Genomic DNA, 6196 nt, shown 5'->3' with positions numbered 1-6196 from the left:
TGTATATATAAGAAAACTTTAGATTGTATAAACAGACATTATATCATAATGCATATGCACAAAGAGGCAGAGTAAAAGTTACGTATTGATCTTTAACTTCTGCATTTCCTGACTTTTGAGTGCTTAACTGTGCAGTCTTAATGTTGTACTAATATAGTTTTTAACAAGGTTTTTTAAAGGAAATGTGAAAGCAAAGAAAAATAAGTCCTCTGTTCTTTAAATAACAAGCACTAGCTGGCAAAAATCACCAGGTTCCTGTCATTGATATTAGTTAGCACACAAGGAACCTGATTCAGCAAACCATCTCTCATATGGGTAGCTGAGTCATTTGAGATGAAATTCTCTCCTGTACTGAGGTAGTTAGCACAGGGCCTATGCACCATGTAAATCCTTCATAGGCCCTATTTGAATGGATGGTTTATTCATAGGGGTGAATTTTGCCCTCGGGTTGTCCCATTGAAATCACAGGGATTAGTCACATGTGTAAGAACTATATTGGGTCCATGTAGAGTTAACAGGTACTAATCAGCTAAAGGTCAATTCAGATAGCCTGTCTTTGTGTTTCTGGCACGCCCCTTTCCGTTGGTCGCCCCAAGCACCTGCTTGCTGCGCTGGTTCCTGGAGCTGGCCCTGCACCCACCCTTCTTCCCCTAAAGGATCAGAAGTGCTCAACCCACAAGCTGAATAAAACTCCTCCTCTCATATGTGAAGCCCTTGGAGCCAGAGACTCCAAGCTGCCCCTGGGCTTGGTGAGAAAGGAGGAAGAGACTCAGATGAATTGCCACTCAAGATGGGGTACAAAGGTATCTAGTCACTGCAACACCTAACCCTTAGGCACCTAGCTGCCTACTGGAATTCACAGCCCTGAGTTAGGTGCACAGGTTCCCCATTTAATGCATGTGGAGAATTAGGTGCCTAAGAAAGGAGCCTCAGAAGCCAGCAAGCTGAGTGGGGGGGGGGGGGGCACATAATCCAGCTGGGAGTGAAATGCAGAGGATAGGGCTCAGGGTCAAATCCCATTGATTTCAGCTTTAGGAGCCTGATTCATGGGCCTGTGGGAGGCACCTATCTCTGCTTGAGATTCTCAGCTATGAACCCTCTCCACATGCCCCACAGTTATCCTAACCACTGGATTATTCTGACATTTGTGCCTATGTTTCTTGTGCAGGGCCTGAGCCTATAAGGGTATGTCTACACTGCACACAAAACCCCCCCAAACCTATGGCAGTAAGTCTCAGAGCCTGGGTCAACTGATTTGAGCTTTTGGGACTTGTGTATTGGGGCTAAAAATAAGAGTGTCGACATTCCCGCTATGGCTGGAGCCCAGGCGCTAAGACCCATCTTCCTTGCTGGGTTAAAGAGCCTGAGCTCCAGCCCAAGTGGGAACATCTGCACTACCATTTTTAGCCCTGAAGCGCAGGCCCAAATCAATTGACCTGGGCTCTAAGACTTATTGCTGCAGAGGTTTTTTGCAGTCTAGACATCCCCTCAGTGTACTCAGAGCACAATTAAAGGGTCAGGCCCCACTGGTGAGATAGGCAGGGGCATGCCTAGTTTGAGAATCCTAATAGTTTGGAGCTGCTGGGGCTCTGTCTTGTGCCAGGGCTCCGAGCATCCTGTTAGCTGTGGGGTTGGTGTCAGGACTTGGGTGGCTTTGTGCATGCCCACCAGAGGAAACATAGGCACCTACAGGGTTAGACAGCAGCAGCCGAAAGAGGCAGTTAATCACTTCAGTACATATTTGAGGATCTGGCCATAAAATACTCTAGGTGTGCAACAAGACTTCCAAAAAGCAAAGGGAAAAGTTTCAACATGTTGATTTTAAATGTTCTCTACAATGTCAATTTGACTTTCTTTAGTCCCCCAGAAACACTGTGTGAATTTTGGACCATAACTAGAGTGGTCTGAGTCCCTAACACCAAAATAAAGTTAAACCTGTAAAACATACAACCTTGATCCCTCTTAGTTAGTTCTATTTAAAGTGGAAATTTCCCTTCAACCTGCACTATGAAATTTCAGCAAAGAAGCACCACTCATCATGAATATTGTAAATATCACAAGACATTTACTTTGCCATTCTCTCCTGAAATGTCATACGTTCGCAATGGATCAAATAGTATACATGCATTTTCTTTAAATAATTTATAAACATCAGTTATGCCAGAACAAGGAGAACAGAAATGGGTGATACAAATTTCCTGCTGCATCTCCACCTTCCCCCACTCAATTCACCCTCAGCCCTGCCAACTCATCCTGTCCCCATCCTAGCTCAGAACCTCCCCAGCCTCTCTCCACCCCTTGCTCATAGACATTCTGCACACACCTAAGCCCCAATGCTGAGAACCCCTCCGATTCCTACCAAACCTCTTCATAACTCTAAACCACTTCCTCAGTTCTGTAACTTCCCCTACTCAGGCTCAGAATACCCCTGCCACACAAACCCCTCAGGTCACAAAATCCAACCCCAGCCCAGAACCCTTCCCCTCCCTAGCTGGCACCCACCAACATCACCCAACTCAGAACCCCTTGCCTAGCCCACAGTCACCACCTTGTCTTCCCCTATTTCATGCTGGACCTGGAGATGCAGGAGCAGAAGTAGGAAGAAAAAACTGTGGCTGTTGGGCGCATGTGCAGGGAACCCTATAGGCTGTCTCTGTGAGGATGTAGAGTGTTTGCTCTGCACCTTCTAGTGTTGCCACCTGGCCAGATTTTACCAGGACCATCCCTTTTTTGAGGTAGCTGTCCTGGGATATCTGTAAGGGTGCTTAGTACACAGCCAGGTGTCCAGTTTTATGGGCTCAGGGTCATCCGTGTCCTCTTTTTTTGTATCTCAGTCATGGCAACTCTACCTCGGCTCCTTGCAGGCCCTGTGTTGCAGGGACTTGAGGGGCTCTATGCTGCGGCATTCATGTGCAAAGAGCCAGGTATTCTGCCTCTGGAACTGAAGGAAATCATCCCCACAGAAGCCTGTATTCCCTGTTCTGTGCCTCCTCCTTTTGCTGCCTGCAGTATTTGTGCTGCAGGGCCCAGAGACCCCCATGACAGCCAGGCACCCTACAGCATTCAGGGCCTGGAACGGTTTCACTTGCAGGAGTCCCTTAGTGGCAGCAAGTGATAGTGCACCCTGCAGTGCATCAGTCACTGCTACACACACCTACAGTGTATCTGACAACTGTGGCGTTATTGGTGAGGCTTGGCCTCATTCGCCCCACTAACCAGCTGCCACAGATGCTGCCTTCCTCAGTGTCCTGTAATAACATCCTGGGCTTGATTCTGATCTCATTTATCTCCATGAAATAGTAACTCCACCACAGCCAATGGAATCACATGAATATAAAACCAGCATAGGAGAGATCAGAATGAATGAACTCCAAAGCTAATTTCATATTTCACTTTGAAAATCCACCTGGTCAGAGCATTTAAATGACAAGGAGGGGAAACATTTTGGCCTGGCTCTGACACATTTCTGGCCCTGCAGCAATGGCAGCATGAGTGGAGGGAGCCAAGGATTACCTGGAGCACGAACAAAAAGATTAACTAAGAAACAGGAAATGAATCCCACCTGACATCTGTGATGTAAACAGAGGAGTGGGGACAGCATTCCAAATAATGCTTATTCAAATACAGGCAGCTTGGGCATCACATCAAAGGGAGTGAAAAGAAAAAATCAGATTTGTTCCCCACTATGCCCAGTGTACATCTTGTCTTTCTTTTAATTAGCCCATGTTGGTTTGAGAGATTCCTTTGTCCTTAATCCCTTTATCTGGCTGTTGACTTTGGTCTTTGCCACTTAATAAAAGAATGGCATTCTTTAAGCCTTCTGAAAGGTGAGACAATGTGTAGCCTCCTTTCTCATAAGATTCAATAAGATCAAAGAAGTAGAAATATTTCTGTGTGTGGCTGACACATTCATATTATGTGCTTCATAAGTATGCCATTCCTTCATGCTGCACCTTTGCTGGTTCCATTTTTGATGATTTAACCCTTACAGTGTTTTTTACCTTTGGATTCCTGATGTGTGATACCTGTACTAAAGTACAAACCTCTGACTGACATGAACTTTGCAGAGAGAATGTTGGTAAGTGGGCGGATTACATCAGAGAAAATCTTTGTGCCTTCATTAATGAGTGTTCCTGTTGTACTCCGTCTTTGTGGGCATCACAGAGAATGGGATCATCCCTAATTGGCACAGTATATGCTGCACATTCATTTGGGTGCTAGTACAGGTAAGTAAATGGCAATACTGGACCGCAGTTTAGAGTGATTTTTGCCCATAGTACAGTGTAAATTTGCTATATTGGTTCATAGCTGTAACCATATTTTTGATGACCAACTTTCATATTTGCTTGATGTCAACAGCATGTAGAAGAGGGTGTTGTGAATTGCTTTCTAGACCTGTTACTCAGGTAAAAGAAATGAAATCACTAGATCAGTACTGTAAACCATCATAATGATGGTGTGCTTATCAATTGTTACTGAATCTTGACAGTCATGAACACACAAATAGAGTTTTGCACTATAAGAGCTACATTTAGTAGGTGTCCATCTCCAATTCCCTCTCTTAACACTTGCTCGGAGGATACATTGCCTTAATATAGAAGGAGCTGTTTGGATGCCTATTACATTTCAATGGGTTTTCCTCTTTTTTTCTGTTTTCACAGTTTTATGCTGGTATCTTGATTTATTTAATTATCTATACAACAAAATCTAATTGTGATAATACAGTATTGTTAGTGAGAGATGATTTAAATGGCAATTGTTGGGATATCCTTCAACTTTCTTTTGCTGATCAGTAAATAGCTATTCCCGATTGGTGACAGAGGCAATGTCACTGTTGGAGGAGAGGGGAATATAAAAAGGCATTGGGAGCATGAGAGAGGAGCATAGCCACAAGCCGTAGTTTTTCCATATGCCTTCATTTGTCGGTCTCACAAATCTCTAGTTTCGTTATTATAAGAAGCCTCAGTTCCTTTAGAAAACACTGGAAATCAGAAATAATTAGTTTTGTATTCTATAATATATATGTAATATCATCTTGTCTAAGGAATTATAGTGAGTAAGATCTTCAGAGCAGGAGCTATGTGTTCCTGTGTGTTTGTACTATGTCTAGGACAACAGGGCCCCAGTTCTGCTTGGGGCTTCTGAGTGCTTATGCAATATAAATAGTCATTAATAATTGCTACACTCCCTGCAACTGGCAATGTGAACTCCATTCAATTACTGATAACTCCGTGAAAAGTGGGAGCGGGAATAAATTTCATGACTTGCCTCCTACCTCTATTTGTCTAACCAGCAAATGCAAAGATGGCCCTTGTGCAGAGCAGAATGGGCTGGGAAAGGAGTATTAATTGACTGTGCCTAGTTCTTCTCTCCAATCAGAGGAGATATACAATGCAGAGCATGAAAAGGTAGGAGATGAACAAGGGCTTAGCCATAGGAAGCCTGATTCATGAAGACCATCTCCATCCAAATAGCTCAAATCCCACCAGTAGATGAAAACAGCATTCAGATGCCCTCCTTGGTTGTACTGTTACAAGAAGAGGACAAGTGGCAAGTTCAGGGAACTTCTTTGGTTGGGTCTCTTCCCTTTTACTGTATTTGCTGTGGTAGTATAAGACATTGTACATTTGTTGTGGTTAGCTGTAAGTTTTGGATATTCATAGGCTTAGTAAGAGCTTTGGATTTTGGCTCCTTCACCAGTTTTGCAATAACTTACCAAATAGTATAGGCACTCTGGGCTAGATTCACAAAGGGACTATGGGGCTGCTGCAATGCCTCACTTTTAGATGCCCTGTTGCCCAGTGGAATTCACAACCCTGAGTTAGGCACCCAGGCTCCCTGTACAATGGATGGGGAAAGTTATGGGATTCACAGAAGCCGGCACACGGAGTAGGAAGCCATATGAGCTAGCCCTTAGGAAAAGCCAAGCAGATGGCTGTGGCATAAACCCTGCCCCTCTCACAGAACTAGGTTCCTAACTCTGCTTGGGATTCATAGCTGTGAACCCTCTCCTGGAGAAGGTGCCTAAGCCACTTTTTGCAAGAAATGTAGAAGCAGGTACCTATAACCGTTAGCCCAGTACTTAGGGCCCTCGGCTGAGTTGTGGGAAGCCTGTGTTCAACCCCCTTTTCCTAATCATGCAAAGGAGGGAATCAAATCTGGGTTTCTAATATCCCAGATGCATACTCTACCCACT

Source organism: Emys orbicularis, chromosome 1 (assembly GCF_028017835.1).
Source record: "Emys orbicularis isolate rEmyOrb1 chromosome 1, rEmyOrb1.hap1, whole genome shotgun sequence".
In the NCBI taxonomy this organism is placed as follows: domain Eukaryota; kingdom Metazoa; phylum Chordata; order Testudines; family Emydidae; genus Emys; species Emys orbicularis.
The sequence above is the reverse complement of the archived record's forward strand: the minus strand, read 5'-3'. Positions refer to the sequence as shown.